The sequence below is a fragment of the Panthera tigris genome, chromosome F3 (genome assembly GCF_018350195.1).
Source record: "Panthera tigris isolate Pti1 chromosome F3, P.tigris_Pti1_mat1.1, whole genome shotgun sequence".
Lineage (NCBI taxonomy): Eukaryota > Metazoa > Chordata > Mammalia > Carnivora > Felidae > Panthera > Panthera tigris.
The window spans coordinates 9,906,001-9,925,735 of NC_056678.1; the positions used below are offsets into that span (position 1 = coordinate 9,906,001).

Sequence of the window (19,735 nt, forward strand, 5' to 3'; positions counted from 1 at the left end):
CTTGGGAGTCAAAAAGAATGAAATCTTGCCATTTGTAAATGCCTGGATGGAACCAGAGGATATTATGCTAAGCAAAATTAGTCAGAGAAAGACAAATATCATATGATTTCACTCATATGAGGAATTTAAGATACAAAACAGATAAACATAAGGGAAGGGAAGCAAAAATATAAAAACAGGGAAGGGGACAAAACATAAGAGGCTCTTAAATATAAAAACAAACAGAGCGTTGATGAAGGGGTTGTAGGAGGGGGGATGGTCTAAATGGGTAAGGGGCATTAAGGAAGACACTTGTTGGAATGAGCACTGGGTGTTATACATAGAGTACAAATCACTGGAATCTACTCCTGAAATCATTGTTGCACTATATGCTAACTGAATTGGGTGTAAATTTAAAAATAAATAAATAAAATATTAAAAAAAATAAGAAGAACAATGAAAGTCTAACCAAGGAAGTTCATAAGAAATTAAAGGTGCTTTAGTTCTACTGAAGAGTCTGCAAACCACCTAGAAAACAACTTGCTCTTGCTCTCTTTCACCTGAGCAGCTTCTCAATTACAGACAGGGAAGCAAAGCCTTAATGAGCAGCCAGGGAAAATGTTCCTTATTAAGCTTAGTTCTAGTATAGCAGCTTTCATCAGCTGAGCTGAAACACTGGGGAATTCAAGGTAGGCCCTCCTTGGAGTTTACAAAAGACCAAGAGGGGCGCCTGGGTGGCTCAGTCGGTTGAGCGTCCGACTTCGGCTCAGGTCATGATCTCACGGTTCGTGAGTTTGAGCCCCGCATCGGGCTCTGGGCTGACAGCTCAGAGCCTGGAGCCTGTTTCAGATTCTGTGTCTCCCTCTCTCTCTGCCCCTCCCCCATTCATGCTCTCTGTCTCAAAAACAAATAAACATTAAAAAAAAAAAAAAAGACCAAGAGCAGCTTCCACATCTAAGCTATAACAAATACTGAAAGAACACATTTTCTAGAGGAAAGCTCTGCCAAACCTGGCTGGTCAAAAAACCCTTATATACAGAGTCCGTCCTTATACCTAGTCCATTGGACTTTCCTGAAGTAGAACTCCCAAGTTAGCATTTTTGGAAGCTTCCTGGGGAGCACAGTAATGTGGGAGAGAGGAGAAGCAGATGAAGCCTCAGACCTAGCCATGAGGTAGCTAGGTCTGCAGCTTCATCTACTTCTAGACATACCTTTGTATCAACAGGATTTAGGAATAGATTGGCTGTGGAAGGTGAAGAAAAGGCACAGATGCAGAGCCAGCTTTCTTGGGTTTGAATTCCATCTCCCCACTTACAAACCTACGTGACTGGGCAAGTTACCCTAAGTCTCAGTTTCCACATCAGAGAAAGTGGAAATAGGATTAAATAAATGATTTATTTAAAATTAATCAATTGAGGGGCGCCCGGGTGGCTCAGTGGGTTAAGCGTCCGACTTCGGCTCAGGTCATAATCTCATGGTCCGTGGGTTCAAGCCCCGCGTCAGGCTCTGTGCTGACAGCTCAGAGCCTGGAGCCTGTTTCAGATTCTGTGTCTCCCTCTTTCTCTGACCCTCCCTGTTCATGCTCTCTCTCTGTCTCAAAAATAAATAAATGTTAAAAAAAATTAAAATAAATAAAATAAAATTAATCAATTGAAGTAACCCGTGTTAAACAGCGCAGTGGTTGGTCCTTAGTAAGCACTGGTCACTTTTCATCATTTTTGTGTTAAAAAAAGGTAATTCAGGAGGCCTACTCTGAGCAAGGCAATGTTTTTAAGGGAGAAAAAAAGAAAAACTTCCTCTCTGACAATGCGTATGGGGACCCAAGATCACTTTCATTTTTCCATAACTACTGTTGACGATTTTTTCCCAAAAAAAACATAAAGAGAAACACTTACGTATGGAAAAAAAGATTAGTTTTGTTGTCATGATCCTCAAAACCACAGCCCATCTAGAGTACTGAGCACCATGGCATAAAGAAGAAATAAGTTCCAACTTTCTGACTCTCTTCACCATTCCCACCATCTGGACTGGGGAAACCAAATAGACACATGTGGATTCACTAATCTGCATTCATCTTGGGATGTAATCACTTCCTCTCCCATTTTCCTGCTTACATGGAGGAAAACATCACTCACCATTAGGCAATTTCATTGCCTATCTCCAAAATGAGTATGGAATTCCCAGCTCTATCAAGATACCCTTTTAAAGGATGCACCCTATAGGAGTTTTCAACTGAAATGGCACAATACTGATATAAAGATTGTGTATGCTAATTCAGGGGCAAGGTCTTAAATATCTAATCAATACAACCTATGTTAAGAGTACATTTTTTTCTTATTAGATAGCAAACCAGACATTATATTCCTCAGTATATACTTTTTTCAAGTTACTTTGAAAAATAGCATACTTAGACCATCGTCTTTCAATATCATAATTCACACCTAGGAAGGAGAAGGATTATAAGCACCAAGAGATGGCACCTCAAAGACCTCTGATACTTCTTGCATGATCTCAGAACCCGTCTCCTGATCACCCCCTTGTTGCAGGGTATTGGGCTGAGAGCTAAGGCATTCTAAGGTAAATAACATAAGATTTGTCTCAGACCTTGCCTTGGGTTTTGCTGCCATCTATTTTGAATCTGAAAATCACCTCACATTATAGTAAACAATGGTTGCATTTTTAATATAATACTAAAAATAAATATTTTTCTCCAAAGTGTCCTGTGACCCTAGGGTTGTTGTTCTCTGCTTGCTCAAAAATCCTCTTCCCCATCCACTATAGTAAGTAGAGATACAATATACAATCAATATTTACTACAATATGAGGCCAATTATCAGATTCAAAATAGTTCTATTAATGCTGGTCTCTAATTTCAACTTATATTTTGGCTTTGCATCAGATGCTTTTTTTCAAGGATACCCTATTTGCATGCTTCTAATAGGAAGCATGATAGGATCTTCGATACAGTCTAACTGGTACCTTGAGAATCTTAGCCTCGGAAAACAATGAGGATGACTCAGCAGCCTCCTCCTATCTACAGGTTTCAAGGATAGCTATCTCCCAACTTCAAAGACATCAGGAAACTAACACATTTCTGATCTGCACACAAGATCTACCTCTTCTGTCTGTGATCAAAACCATCCTCCTCCCAGGCAACTGCTCCCAAATGAACCAGTGACATGAGGATTTTCACACAGAGTATCATGGGACAATTCTATTTTTTAAGTTCTCATTGCAATGCATCTAAAGTACATTCTCTCTTCCTCATTTTTCAGGTGATGAAGTGGTTGAGGGGGTGGCCAGGTGAGTGGACTGCTGCGTGAGGTAGGGTGAAAGTGAAATCAAGATTTAGAGTGGGTCATTCACAAGGCAAATGGTGTCACCCAACATTGTGATGAAGGATAGACTTTATTTTGGAAGCAATTCTAGAAGGGATCCATTAATTGATAACAAATGGATTAGTTTAGAATGATAATTCATATATATCATGAACTATATGCATTTAGTTTTTCTTTAACGTTTATTCATTTTTGAGAGACAGAGCAAGAGAGAGGGAGAGACAGTGGGGGAGGGGCAGAGAGAGGGGGAGATACAGAATTCAAAGCAGGCTCCAGGCTCTGAGCTGTCAGCACAGAGCCTGACATGGGGCTCAAACTTACGACACGAGATGATGACCTGAGCCGAAGTCAGACACCCAACTGACTGAGCCACCCAGGCACCCCAGAACTATATGCATTTGTAAAGAAAAAAGAAAAAGTGAACTACATATACAATAATGACAACATAAAATATAGGTGATCTTATTTTAATCTTAGTCCTTCCTTAGTGGGAAACGGGTAAAAGGCATGGCCAGATGTGGCTGGGAGGCAGAAGTATTCTTGCCCTTGTTGTGCTTGCATTTACTTCTTTCTTTCTTTTCTCTTTAAAAACTATTTTCCTGTCATATAATACATGTAGACATCCTATCTGAACCTCTTCATCCTCCAGATCTTGAGAATCTTGACTCCCCGGCTTCTACCATTGATCCCCCTGGTTTGGTCTTCTAATGTTGTAGACCACTATTTCCACCACTTCCATGCCCAAATCCTCAACTCCCATCCTTACTAATCTGTGGATCCATCCAAAGGCAAAATGTCAAACCTAAGATCAGTCCAGTGTTTTGACTTTGTCACACCCATTACCTTGCACCTTGGGTGGACCTTCACAGGTACCCCTCTGTTCAGCTATCAGTCCCGTTTTTGTGGTTTCCAAATGAATTGTTTTCCATTATTTTCTTTAAACATCTGGCTTCACACATCCCTCCTCACCCAATGTCAAGGGCAATGCCTCCCAATTAACAGAAAACACCAAAGCCAGTGAGACTCTCTCAACTTCCCATCATCAACCTACAGCAGCAGCTCACCTGCTTCCGCACCCTTCTTTCTTCATCTGCTTTCACACACAGACATTCCTATTCCTGTCCCAGGCCAATCCCCCCACTTATGCTATGCATCCCATCCCTTGTGGCTTTCTCATGACCACAGGCTATCAATTTGTTATCCCCCTATAAGCTTCAATGGGCCCTTCTCTACTGGGCCCTCCCATCAGCATGTACACATGCTCTAAACCCTTCCATGTCTTTTAAAAAGGAAAGGAAAGGAAAGGAAAGGAAAGGAAAGGAAAGGAAAGGAAAGGAAAGGAAAGGAAAGGAAAGGAAAGGAAAGGAAAGGAAAGGAAAGGAAATGAGAGGAGAGGAGAGGAGAGGAGAGGAGAGGAGAGGAGAGGAGAGGAGAGGAGAGGAGGAAAGGAGAGGAGGAGAGGAGAGGAGAGGAGAGGAGAGGAGAGGAGAGGAGAGGAGAGGAGAGGAGAGGAGAGGGGCAGTGATAACCCATTCTATTTTTCTTTTCCCTGACACAAAACCTCTGGAGCTAACCACACACCTCCATCAATCTCACCTCCCACCTTCTCACCTACTCTTACCCTTCCATTCAAATCTCAGCCTCCTGAAATCTAAACAGCACCCACAGCACTCAACTCAAATCCCTCTCTACAAGGTTATTAACAATAACTTTTGGTAAATTCAGTAACTACTTTTCAGTCTTAATCTTACTTGACTTCTTGGCAACATTTTATATCACTTAATACTCCAAAATCTTTTTTCTATCCTACCTCTCTGACTGTTCCTTATCTGTCTCTCTGCAGCATCTTTTTTTGCTCTTCTCATTGAATAAATGTTCATCTATATATCAGGCCACTCTCGCTTCTCACTCTACAGGCACTTTTCAATGCATAATGTCTTTGAATATCATTTACACACTAAAGATTCCTCAATCTCTCTCCCACCTAAGCTTTTTCGCCTGACCACTAGATACAAAGGACAATTCTTTTTGCATGTGTTTTGGTAGATATCCTCAAGTTCTGTAAGACCTAAATTGTTCTCCCAACCTGCTCGTCCTGTGTTTTTACTCAGTAAATATCATCACCCTCTACCCTACTGCTCAAGCCAGAAATCTGGGTACATCCTCCTTGTTTCTGCCTGTCCCTCACCTTTATACAATCAACCAAATTCTCAAGGCTTGTCATTTTGACTTTCTAAAGCATTTCAACCTTGGCTTCTCTAAGTATGCTCTCCAAACCAGCAGTATCAGCATCACCTGAGAATTTGTTAGAAATGAAAATTCTCCAACCCCATTCTCAGACTCATGCAATCATATACTTTAGAGGTGGAGCCCAGCAATTTATGATTTAACAAATCCTGCAGGTAATTCCAATGCTTGCTAGAGTTTAAGAACTAAGAACCATTAGAATTGTCCTTTTTTTTCATCCCCACTACTACTTACGTGGTTGAGGGCAATTATATTGCAACATCTCTTCAGACTCTTCCAACCTCTAAACCATACCCGTCCAACACGTCTCAGTCCACACTCCACAAACGCCCAGAATGCTCTTTCTGAAACATGGATCTGATCACATCACATTCCTCCAACTAAAACACTCCAGTGGCTCCCTACTGCTCTCAGGATTGAGTTCCAATTCCTAAGCATTCTTCCAGAAGCTTTCATAAATGACTCCGATACTATCCAGCATCTTAAGTTGCCTCATCTGCCCCTGTCTCCTCACTCTGTGACTCTGTGCTCCAGTCATACTGACCACTTAAATCTCAAAACTCTTTGACGACCACCTCTCCTTTTAAACAGCTGTGTCACGGGGTGCCTGGGTGGCTCAGTCGGTTGAGCGTCCGACTTCAGCTCAGGTCACGATCTCACGGACCGTGAGTTCGAGCCCCGTGTAGGGCTCTGGGTTGATGGCTCGGAGCCTGGAGCCTGCTTCCGATTCTGTGTCTCCCTCTCTCTCTGCCCCTCCCCCGTTCATGCTCTGTCTCTCTCTGTCTCAAAAATAAATAAACATTAAAAAATAAAAATAAAAAAATAAATAAACAGCTGTGTCACTATGTCTTTTCATCCTTTTGACAGCAAGAAAACAAGTACAAGAGAGTATCTGCATTTTTTTGTGGAAAAATTCAATAAATATTGTGTAACTGGCCAGTAACCTTACATGGTTAGAGATAGAAAAATCAAAGTCACACAAGAGATTCACTTTTTATATCTTACCTGAGTATAGACCAGGGGTCAGCAAACCACAGCCTATACAGGCCAAATTTGGCCAAATGCCCATTTTTGCAAATAGTTTTCTTAGGAAACACAGCCAAACGTATTCATTATATATTGTCTATGGCTGCTTTCACATGACAACAGCAGACCTGAGTACTTGTGACAAAGGCTGTAAGTATTTAATAAAGCCTAAAATATCTTCTATCTGGCCAACTTTGAAAAACTTTGCCAACCCCTGATCTAAACCATAAAGATAATAAAAGTGGAAAAAATCTTCTTTCAGGTATCCAAAGCCCTGTGAAAATCAAGAGAAAAAATAACTCTCTAAATTCCTCGTTGGGTGAGGTTTTCTCAGTACAGGTTACCTTTAGTTTACCATAGATTCATAATTCCATACTTCTCCTGCCTCTTGAGATAAGAAAAGCCTCAAGAAATGTGAGTCACATCAATAGAACTTATTAATATTCAATGCATATCCAGGAGAAGGATTAGAAAAGAAAATCATGACAGAAAAGTTGGGCGAAGTCACTCATTTTAATAAAACTCCATCGTATATATTCCAAATGAATTCTGAGTCACTCAACACTTTTTGCCAAATATGTGATAAAAAGTACCAGTTGTGAAAGCCAAAACAGATATCCCTAATAGCATAATACTCTTAAATGAGGAAAAAACAAATCTTGAAGAAGAAAGTAGGTCACTGACTTAAAAAGTGTGACTGCCAATAATGTATTTTTAGAAACTGATTTTTCTAAACCCCAATTAACTTTATGATTGGGGATTGATCTAAAATCCATAAAAGTACTAGTAACATTTCTAAGTTCAGAAAACTTTGTGGCAAGGAAATAACAATTAGTACCCTTACTAGTTTTGTAACAATACTCTTGAATTCCCCCTAATTGGTGGGGGTGGGGGGGAAGCATTGGTGGGGAGAAGAAATCACTTGTATAACCTTCTTTTTTTTTTAAGTAATCTCTACACCCAATGTGGGGCTCGAACTCACAACATCAAGAGTAAGAATCCCATGCTCTATTGCCTGAGCCAGGCAGGTATCCCAATTTCTGTTGTTTAAGCCATAAAATCTGTGGCATTTATTTTTTTATTTTCATGTATTTATTTTTTTAAGTAACCTCTATGCCCAATGTGAGGCTCAAACTCATGACTCCTTTTTATTTTTTTAAGCAAACTTGTTTTACCTTCTTAAAATACACAAAAGAAACATGTGTTAGAAATTTGCTAAATCACATGTCAGATAAAAAAATTAATCTCAAAACATACATACTTAAATTCAAATGTATAAAACTTGGATACCGATTATTACAGGATCCAGTAATACAACCATTCACTGAGCAGCAACCAGGGACAAATCACTATAAATTGTAGGGATAAAAAGAATGTGACAGAATATTTTTTTAATGATGGAGTCCAGAGAAATAACATTTTTTAAATATATTTTTTAAAGTTTATTTATTTATTTGAGAGAGACAGAGACAGCACGAGCGGGAAAGGGGTAGAGAGAGAGAAAGAGAGAGAGATAGAATCCCAAGCAGGCTCCATGCTGCCAGCACAGAACCCAATGTGGGGTTTGACCTCATGAAACCATGAGATCATGACCTGAGCTGAAACCAAGAGTCAGACGCTTAACCAACTGAGCCACCCAAGTGCCCCAAGAGAAATAAAAATTTTTAAAGTATATATTAAAAGCCTTTTAGTTCACACTAAACTGTAGGGCTACAAGCATATGGCAGATGTAAGTTGACCCAACGCACAATCAATCCTATGGTAAAGAAAGGCTAGTAATGCAAAGAAAATTTTTTTAAGCCATACAAATGTACGGACTGCAAAGAAGGAAATCAAGTAGGAACTTCTTGATACATATCTGCTTATTATATTCTTTATGAAATAAATCTATTTTTTAATTTTTTGTTGTTGTTGTTGAGAGAAAGAGAGAGAGAAACAGAGTGCAAGTCAGGCGGGGGGACAGAGAGAGAGGGAGACACAGAATCTTAAGCAGGCTCCAGGCTTCAAGCTATCAGCACAGAGCCTGCACGGAGCCTGGGGCAGGCTCAAACTCACCAACCATGAGATCATAACCTGAGCCCAAGTCAAGCGCTTAACTGACTGAGCCATGTAGGTGACCCAAAATAAATCTATTTTATAACCTTAAATAAAATTAAATGAAAAAATGCCTTTTGGAGAAAACTAACACTAGTAAGCAAATTTTTTCCTGTTTAATATTTATTGATTATTCCCTTCAAATATTTCAATAAATTATCCAACCCAAAAAATCAAACTTATTCCATGTGGCAGAGTTCTTTGAAAGAGAGGAGCAATGTAACTGTGTAGCAAACCAATCTCTGGCCCTTTTTGGCTCCTCTATCCTAGGAATGCTGAGTGAAACAGAGGTCCTTATTCTTTGGGGAGGTGTTACAGAAAGCCATTCATTCATGCCACATTATCTGTAAAGCATGCCAGACATTCACACACATAAACACTGAGGGCTAATGCAGCAAATATGTAAGTTATCTGCCAAGATTTGAGCGTAATGTTTCTCAGAACCAGGGACATCATGCAGTCAATATGAAGTGGTCACAGCACCAAGTGGACATGATGGTTCCTCTTCACAGTTTGCGCACACACACACGCACACACACACACACACACACAGAGCTTCTCCTACTCCCTCCATCTCCATTCCACTCCATCCAGAAAGGTGTGGGCAGGGAGGATTAAGCAGGAAATATGGGAATTGCAGCAGTAAAATCATAAGTAGCAAATGTATTAAGAAAGAAGAATGGCAATAAGCCCAGAAGGAGAGATCCAACAGAGTCAATTCTCAAGCCAATTAATTTCTAAGCAAATCCATATTCCATCCCATCCTCCATCTGCTCTCCCTTCAAGTGTTTACAAGATTATTAAATATAGGTAACTCTTGATCATTCAAGACAATTCACTTAATGGATTATCTGGTTCCTACCTTACACAGCCTTCTTCATGAAATCAAGGCATATTTATTAAAGGGTACAACAGGTTCTACGATAGGAACTCGAAATATAATAATTAAAAATAGTAATTGCTAATATTTACTGGGTACTTATGTGCCAGGAATTGTGCAATGCTTTATTGATCTCATTTAATATTCAAAATAACTCCAGAGGTAGGCACTAGCACTACACATGAAAAATTTTAATTGTGACCTTGGGTAAATGTCCTAACATCTTAAATGGAGTAGATGAGATTGTAATCCAGTTTAGGACTAGAGTCTGCTCTTAACCACTCTGGGGAGACCTGATGCCCATATTTACCAGAGTTCTGTGTCTCTATGGTAAACACAGAGACAAAGCATTGCATGAATCACAGAGACACCTCCACGTAAAATGTAATTTGCACTGGAGCATTATAGGGTAAATAGACAATTATAATACATGTGTCAGGTCTACTAAGAGAGAAAATTCAGACTTAGATGGTTGAAGAAGATAACTCATAGGGAACTCTGAACCCCATTCTATTAAAAAAAAAAGTAGAATTTCATTGGGAAATAATAATTTATGAACAGAAGCAGTAGGACTCACAGAGCCCCAGAGGTGAGAAAAAGTATAGATCATTGTCAAACTGATAGCACTTCAACATAGTGAAGGACAGAGTTTGGAGGAACAGAAAGGAAGTGGGTCATGAGCTAGAGATGTATGAAAGGGTTGCAAGCAGGAGACAGATCATGGAGGTCAAAAGAACTGGTACTTCATTGACAGAGAAACCACTAAAAGCTTTATGCAGGATGTACAGCAAAGGGTTTCTCAACTATTGGCATTTGGTACTGGAAAGTCCTTTGAGGGAGGGAAGATGCCAGCTGCAGCCCTCCCCAGTTGTAGCAACCAAAAATGTCCGGATACATCATCACATATATCTGGAAGAGAACTTGGCCCCAAACCAAGAAGCCCTAGGAAAGCACAAGGAGATTGGACTGGTGACTAGTAACAGGCATACCCAAGAAGGTAATTAAAAGGCTGATGTGATAAATCAAGCAAGTAAGGACTGAACTAAAAGGAGATGTTCCTGATTCCTCTTGTATAACATGGCCTCATAATCTAGCCCTCCATAATCATCTAAAGAATATTCCATGCCCACCCTGTGCAGAATCCTCTGCACCTTTGAAGCCCCTATCAAGCAGTAATGTCATTATCTAATTTCCTTATTGCAGAAACTAACTGACCTCCACACAGCCTTACACTCCTCCAGGACTGTTGGCATGGTCTCATGTCTGCATCTCAACACCTACTCCTCCACAATCCTGTGGGACACCAAATCCCAGCCAACAACCTCAGTGCCTCAATTCCAAAGACAATGGGCATTCCACTCCACAGACTGGACTTTGGAATCAGTAGAACAGCTTCATCTCTGAAATCTTGAATACCAGTATCTTCTGGCCAAAGCCTCCCATTAATCCATTTTCACTACACCTATTTCTCACTGTCCTTAAGAATTTTAATCTTATGGTATTTGTCTTTCTCTGACTAATTTCGCTTAGCATAATACCCTCTAGTTCCAACTACATAGTTGCAAATGGCAAGATTCCATTCTTTTTGATTGCCGAGTAATACTGCATTATATATATATATACCACATCTTCTTTATCCATTCATCTGCTGATGGACATTTGGGCTCCTTCCATACTTTGGCCACTGTTGATAGTGCTGCTATAAACATTGGAATGCACGTGCCCCTTCAAAACAGCATACCTGTATCCCTCAAATAAATACCTAGTAGTGCAATTGCTGGGTCATAGGGTAGCTCTATTTTTAATTTTTTGAGGAACTTCTATACTATTTTCCAGAGTGTCTGCATCAGTTTGCATTCCTACCAGCAGTGTAAAAGAGATCCTCTTTCTCCGCACCCTCACCAACATGTTGTTGCCTGAGTTGTTAATGTTAGCCATTCTGACAGGTGTGAGGTGGTATCTCATTCACTTCACTCATATGAGGACTTTAAGATAAAAAAACAGATGAACATAAGGGAAGGGAAGCAAAAATAATATAAAAACAGGGAAGGGAACAAAATATAAGAGACTCTTAAATATGGAGAACAAACAGAGGGTTACTGGAGGGGTTGTGGGAGGGGGGATGTGCTAAATATGTAAGGGGCATTAAGGAACCTACTCCTGAAATCATTGTTGCACTGTATGCTAACTAACTTAGATGCAAATTTTAAAAATAAATTAAATAAAATTATTTAAAAAAGAACTTTAATCTTGATTACTCTCTATCATAATTTATTAGATCTGCTTATTTTTAATGCAACTATGGTAATGCTAGTAACAGCAGCTCCTTCTCCCTCTAGGAATTGCCACCATTATGTCCCAAACAATCATACATTCTATTCTAGATGTCCATGAGAGTTTTATCATCTTCCGTGAAATGTGTTCCCTCCTTAGTATTCTGCCTCTTTGTAGATAGAGTATCACCATCCACCTAGAGTTGCAAATCCAAAACCAAAGAAGCCATCTACGCCTTCACTTCCCCATATCTAATTAAAATGACAAGTCCTGTCAATTCTAAATCCTAAACATTCCCCATAGCTGTCTCTTTCCTTCCACACTGCCTGTTTCAGTTTAGACATTTTTACTGATCATCCCAACACCAATTTTAAACTTCTTCATTCTCTACTCTGCCACCAGAATGATTTCTTATAAATGGCAATCTGTTATAGCTTAACTACTCAAAAATTATTTACAAACATCCCCAAGGAGTGCTCACTTCAGCAGCACATATACTAAAAACATCCCTAAAGTGACATAAATATTTCCATGTCTGGCCTCCTTTTACCTATCATTCTCTCAATTTACACTCAAAATCATCTGCATGCCTCATACATAGACTTATCCTGATCTGGCTGGTCCCTACAGCAAACTCCAAGTCAGGCCTCAAGTCTCACCCTAAGGATTATCTCCTGAGCTACCAAGGAGACTCAGTTAATCCTCTCCTTTGCTCCCTCCACTGTACATATCTCCACTGGAACTCTAAATGCAACTATGATCTGTGGCGACAGTTAACATACATTGAACACTTACTGTATGCCCTATACTCTACACAATGCTTTATTTGTATTCATGCTTTCCTCTTACTCAGAAACCAGTACATCACTGCTCATTTTACAAGAAACAAACTGAGAAACTAAGCCATTCACCTATGTTTATAGAGTAAGCGGGAAATCCAGGATTCAAAGGACAGGACAGTCAGACTACAGAGCCCACCACAACCACTAAAGTCCAATAATTTCTTTACATATCTTTTCTCTTTAAAGTGGCTGTAAATCAGTTGAGAATAGAGTCTTTAATTTCTGTGCGCCTAATAACCAGGGGCAGGGCAAGAGAAAAGGAGCTGGAAAAAAAAAATAGAAGTCATAATTATATATCAGGAACCTGATCTAAATTAAAAGAGGAAGTTATTAGATGTCTTAATCCATTCAGGCTGCTATAACAAATATCATAGTTTGGATGGCTTATAAACAACAGAATTTATTTCTCACAATGGAGGTTAGAAGCCCAAGATCAAGGAAACAACAGCTCTCCTTATCTAGTAAGATCCCTCTTTCTGGTTCATAGTTGGTGCCTTCTCACTGCATCCTGACATGGTAGAAGGAGAGATCTCTGGGCAGGATCTCTTTTATAAGAGCACTGGGCAGGAACTCTTTTATAAGAGCACTAACCCCATTCATGAGGGCTCCATCCTCCTGATTTGGTCACCTCCCAAAGGCCTCACCTTCAAACACCATCACACCAGGCATAAGGATTCCAAAGTATGAATTCTGTATACAAATATTCAGACCACAGCAGTAGTCTTCAAGAAAAATTGAAAGAACTCCATTAAATGGTAAGAATAGGGTACAAACTCAAAGATATTGAGAATATAGATAGAAAAAGAAAGAGAAAGAAAAAGAAAGAAAGATGATAGATAGATAGATAGATAGATAGATAGATAGATACAGGTTTCTTCTCCCAAAAGAAAACAAAATAAAAGGCAATCAAAAACTTTGTTGTGCTAGATGAGGGCTCCCTATATCAGAAAGGGATAAATCAAATGTAACTGAACTAAATACGGGATACTTTGGAGCAAGTGACTGTTTATTAAAATAACAGAATCCATTGGAACTTAACCCCAGAAACATCCTCATCTGAGTGGCCTGGGGGCTGTGATATTGGGATATTAAAAAGGAAATGAAATCAGAGCACACTATCGCCTCTGCAAGGCAACAGTTACAGGGTGTCCAAACATTTTCTTAACTTTTAAAATAAAATTAAAAAATTAACCTTAGGGGTGCTTAGGTGGCTCAGTCTGTTAAGCATCGGACTCTTGACTTAGCTCAGGTCATGATCTCACGTCAAGCCCCACATCCAGCTCTGCACTCACAGCGTGGAGACTGCTTGAGATTCTCTCTCTCTCTCTCTCTCTCTCTCTCTCTCTCTCTCTCTGTCTCTCTCTCCCTTTCAAAATAAATGAATAAACATTTTTTAAAACAATTAACCTTAAAAATATACCTGAAGGATAAAAGTGTTCTTGGTAGAAGCTAGAAAGCTCAGGTTGGGACCAGGTGGAGAAGAAAGTAGAGACAATAGATAGCCTAATTATGCGAGGTGGGTGGGGCAGCAGGAGACATCATCTGAAGTCAATGAAACGACCAAATAATCTGAACCATATTATTTAAGGTTCAAGGCAGAATTATCAAAGGGAAACTAGAAGACCAGTATTAACTATACTGGAAGGAATGGGGAGGGGAAAGGTTGGGAAATACCTAAATCCTAATCTGTGACAGCCCAAAGGCAAATCAGCAAACTTAAAATATCAAAGTTAAAACCATCCAAACAAGAACAAGGAGAGCCAGGCAAGGGTAGAACTAGAGTGGGAGAGGCCAGGGCCAGGAGCAGAGCTCTTCTTTAACCAGGTGAATGTAGTACCTTAGACCTCTTTTAAGTCCTTAAAATTAAACAAACAAAAACTAAAATAAGTAAAACTGAGGGAAAGGATTATATTTTCAATCTACGCTTGTCACCCTGCTTCTCATGAGTTCAGGCAATGATTACCTGAGTAATGGAACAGATGTAAAACTACGGCTACAAAATGAATTTTGTTAAATGAAATCTTCTGTTTTACTACTGACTCCTATGTTGAGATTAGAGGGAAGTCTGCAAGGAAAAGAAATGTTCAGCTAAAACAATTTAAAAAGATGGTCTGAAAATTAAATATAATTTTAATATCACACTTAAAAACTTCCTGAGACCTAATACTATACACAGTGTTTCAAAAACAAAAGTACAGCAGTGTGTGTGTGTGTGTGTGTGTGTGTGTGTGTGTGTGCATTTTCTTAGAACTGAAAGATGTGTCATGGCTTTTATTTCTTCTCAGAAAAAGATTTGTGTGGCTTTGACTAAAAAGTATCCAAGTATTCTTCCTACTCTGAAAAAAATTGGATTCAAATAGAAATGATCATTTCTATTTGTTCACTTAAGTCTTCATTCCAGCTACTGGTGATGGTGAGCAGAGTGTATTTCATTAGTTTTTCAGCAGAGCCCATTATTGGTTTTGACTGATGAATTATTTTTCTGACACGTTCAGGGTCATGTTTTCTTTATTCCTTTTTAGCCTGAATTTTCATGTCTTCCTTCTCTTTAATTCTAGCCTCACTAATAACTCATTCAAACTTATATCCATTTACGCACATAGCAAGGAGCTCTTGCCCATCTGGTAAGCATGGGATTACTACATAGCTAGCAAAATTAGTAAAACCTGCCAAACCCAAAAAAGCCAGGGATCCAAAAATATTCTACTAGAAAGACATTTAAAATCAGTTCTAAAGGAGTAAGTATAATCATTTACTCCTGCCAAAATCTTTGGGCCAAGTAAACTTGCTTTATTTTTTGTGATGTAGAGGCAACATGATATCTGACACAGTGATGATTAAAGAAATCCTAGAAGACCTATGTGAGATAACTGTGGTTTGCTGGAAAACAGTCGCTAATGAATATGACTCAGAAAAATCTAATATAAATAAAAGCATTCAAAGGAAAAGGGATCTTAAGGGACCACATACTGAACCTATTCTTGCAAAATGACCTCCATCTACAACTAACAGGCAATGAGCCAGAGCCCGTGGTCAGCCATAGGCTGAGGACTAGCATTCTTTGTCCACAGGGAGCAGGGCAGTGGCCCAAAACTGCAAGTTACAGCTGATTCTTGAACAACTCGGGTTTGAACTATGTGGGTTCACTTATATACTTTTTTATAGTACAGTAAATGTATTTTCCTTCCTTATGATTTTCTTAATAACATTTTCTTCTCCCTAGCTTACTTTATTGTAAGAATACAGTATGTAATACATATAACATACAAAACATGTGTTAATCAACTAGTTTTGTTATCAGTAAGGCTTCCAATCAACAGTAGGCCCTGAGTAGTTAAATTTGGGGGAAGTCAAAAGTTGTATGTGAAGTCTTGACTGTGTGTGGGGGGTGTGCCCCTAACCCCCACATTGTTCAAGGGTCAACTATATATGATGTGACATAATGAAGTTTTTGCTATTTCTAAGGATTTATGGGAAACATTTCAGGAGAGATATTTTTTCTAACACTTGAGAAATGACTAGAACAGGCTCCAGAAGGAAAAAAGTCTTTCCTCGCCACAAAAAAAATACCGTGATCTACAATTAAACAATACAATCTACCAAGCAGTAGTAATATGCATAATAAGTAGAAAATATGCATTTTCTCTTGTTAGCTTCAGAAATGATCTAGCTTAGAATTCTATCTGATATACAAAACCAACAACAGTAACAACAAAAAAAAAAAAGCAAAAGGAAAATGTGAGGATATGTCAGAGAATAAGAAGTAAGTTGATAGTTTCTGGGTCCCCAGGTTAGTAATAGAAATGGAAAAAGATAATGGACAATGCTATCAGGCCTATAAAGGATCTCCATCTTTCTTTCTGTTTTATGAATACATGGCTATGCAAAGGGCTACAAACCTGATGGTTGAAATATCTTTATATCATGGCCCTAATTTTGATTAGCTAATAAAGTCAACATCATTCCACCAGTGAAAAGCAAAAGCTAATGTTTGTCAGCTTACATGCTAAGTATTAGTTTTCTGAATAAACAGAATTTTATTCAAGAAAAGTATATAACGAGCACCAGTTCTGTCCTTACAAGATTTTCCTCCTAAAACAGACCTGGCTTCTACATCTTAATAAATGGCACAACCATCCACCCAGCTACTTAAAATACAAAAGTAAGAAGTTATAGTTGACTTTCTTTTTCCATTGCCCCCAAGTCTAACTCACCAGAAGTCCCATCAGCTCCACCTACAGAATCCATCTCACACCCAAGGACTCTTCTCTAACTCCCTCACCACCATCCTACCCCAAGTTACCACCACCATCCCTCACTCAACTATTCCAATAAGCCCGCCTGGATTTCCTACTTCTACTTCTGCCTCCAATACTCCATTATCCAAAGACTAGGATAAGCGATTCATGTAAAATATGTTCTTGCCCTGCATAAAACCTTCCCAGAGCTCCTACTTAAATAAAAATCTATTTTCCTTCCATGGCTTTCAGGACCCTGCACATTCTGACCCTGAGCCCTTTCTGTCCTCAACTCATTAAACTTCACCTATGCAGGTGCTCAGGCTGTGTGCTTAGGTCATGCTTATACTCTCCCTAGGCCCTCTGTACTTATCAGGTGAGCTTCCTGGAATGATCTTCCCTCACACCTCCCATCAGGAATCCTTAGTGAGGCTTCCCCTACACTTACCCTACCCCACCCTCATTCACCCTATCGTGTTACTAGGGTTTATTTCCTTTATAGCATTTACTAGAATCTGATGTAAATTCATGACCTATGCTTTTACTTGTTGTTTTGTTTTGTCTTTTATGTGTCTCTCCCCACCATGAAGAGGATATAAATTTCAGGAGAACAGAAATCCTATTTCTCTTCCTCCGTGACGTATCTATGGAGACTAAAGCACTGCCTGGCATATAGAATGTATTTGGTAAGCATCTGTGAATGAATTAACATTATCACTCAAAGCTCTTTACCTTTTAGTGTTCTTGAAACTTATGTGAAGTCTTTTCATATTATTTATAGCATTTCTAAAGCAAAATGTTAGGCCCTAAAAAATGTATAATGTAACATGGGGCTAAAATCAAAAAGGTTGAATGAAGAAAGCTAATCCACAAACCTTATCAGTGAGATCCCTAAGTCAAAACTCTTTATTGCTCTAATTATGTGTATAAATGGCAAGAGGAGGAAAAGGAGGGAATCAGATGTTCTTAGGGAAGGGATCAAAGTTGGGTTAGGAATAGTGCCAGTTATGAATTTATTCCCACATGGTGATCAGTCTCGAAGGGCTACTTTCCCCAAGAGAATTGTTGGTTAGAAATCCTCCCAACAGCAATTTTCTGGAAATCAGCAAAGAAACTAATTATCAGAAATTTCTCCGCACACAGGTAAGTGCCTTCCTCTCCATTTCCCCACTAATACCTCAGTCTACATAACTCCCTATATTGTTACCTCTTTTGAGTTTTGAAGAAAATCCTTGACTGTGCATACAGGAAATGCACAGTTGTGTGACTGAACTTCTGTTTAAGTATATGGAATAACATTTCTTACTAAAGTGACTTTAGATTCTTATTTGTTTTGTGTTTAGTTTGGCAGGGGGAGTAGGGATGTTCTACAGAGCCAACAAATAAAGGAGAAAATACAATCACATAAAGTTGAGGGAAAGAAATTCTTATTCTGAGGAAATTACTTTCTACCATATTCAGGGATTTTATTTGTTTGCTTTTCCCTCTCTTTGCCATACCCAGCTGTCCTCCAAACAGACAATCATGAGAGGGGTTACTACTCTAACACAGGAATGGAGGGAGGTGGAAGATGAGAAGCAGCCCGTTCAGGGGCACCTGGGTGTTTCAGTCAGTTAAGGGACCGACTCTTGATTTCAGCTCAGGTCATTATCTCACAGTTTGTGCAATCAAGCCCTGAGTCAAGCCCCACACTGGGCTCCACAGAGCTTGCACACTCCCTCTGTCTCAAAATAAATAAACATTACAAAAAAGCAGCAGCCAGTTCAGTGATTAAAAAAGAAAAAAAGGAGGTATAGAATAATCCTATTCTTTTCAGTTTATTCCAATTCCACATTTATTGAATGAGAAGACTGTTTACCTCTAAACTTTAAGAGGATAATGCAGTCATTTTGGGGATAGTTCCAATCAAAAGGCAAGCTTTAGACATGACCAGGGTTTGCCCTTGTGCCACATTTATTTTATTTCCAACGTGCAAATTTATATATTTTCTAGAACACAGCTCTCTGCACACTTTTAGCTACACAGTCCCCAGGTGTTCAGTTTCTATCATAACACAATTCTCTCATCAAAAAAAAAAAAAAAAAAAAAAAAAAGGAAGGAAGAGAAATTTTAAATTATCCAATTCTTCCCATAGAATAAAAAGATCTACCTAGAAATAATTAGCTAGTGCCATTTTTAAAAATAATTAAATAAAAAGATCTCAAGAAGCAAGATTCACAAGTCACAGCACATCCTGAGAAGCCTTCTTTCACATGGAAAGTGTCAAGAAGATCTCACAATACTTTACGTGATTTATTTCCCTAATACTGAGGGGAGATCAAGGAAGAACATAGTTTATAATGTATGAAGAAGAGAAAGAAGAAATGCAAGACATATAGACGTTTTATTATTTACTGTCACATCTTGATCAGGGCTCATTTTCATTGCCTTTCAAAAGTCGCCATTATTTCATTCACTGGTCAATAGCATGTATACTAAAGGCACACAAGAAGGGTGTAGTTGGAAGCAAGGAAACAACTGTAAGTAACCCATGTGGACGAGAACCCATCACTCTGCCTCACAAATACTGGGCTCTGCACAAGTGAGCCAACCAGACCTTCAATTTTCTTATGAGAAAATCATACAGGAGCATTCTTATATATCTGGGTTTTAGACGCAACTCAATACAACCACCAATGTCACACATGTACCACATACCTGAGAAACATTAGCAATACCTGGCTTGAAAATGATAATCCAGCTGTGCTGATTGATATTCATTAGGAATTATGAATATGCCTTTTCGATTACTGTTTCACAGTATGAATGCTCTTGGTG

General features: G+C 39.0%; 1 protein-coding gene across 1 annotated transcript in view; it reads right to left on the minus strand.

The window, feature by feature from the left end:
* The window catches only part of FMN2 (formin 2), a 387,917-nt gene that overhangs the window by 330,112 nt on the left and 38,070 nt on the right, over positions 1–19,735 (minus strand). The gene's annotated exons all lie outside the window — the stretch shown is intronic.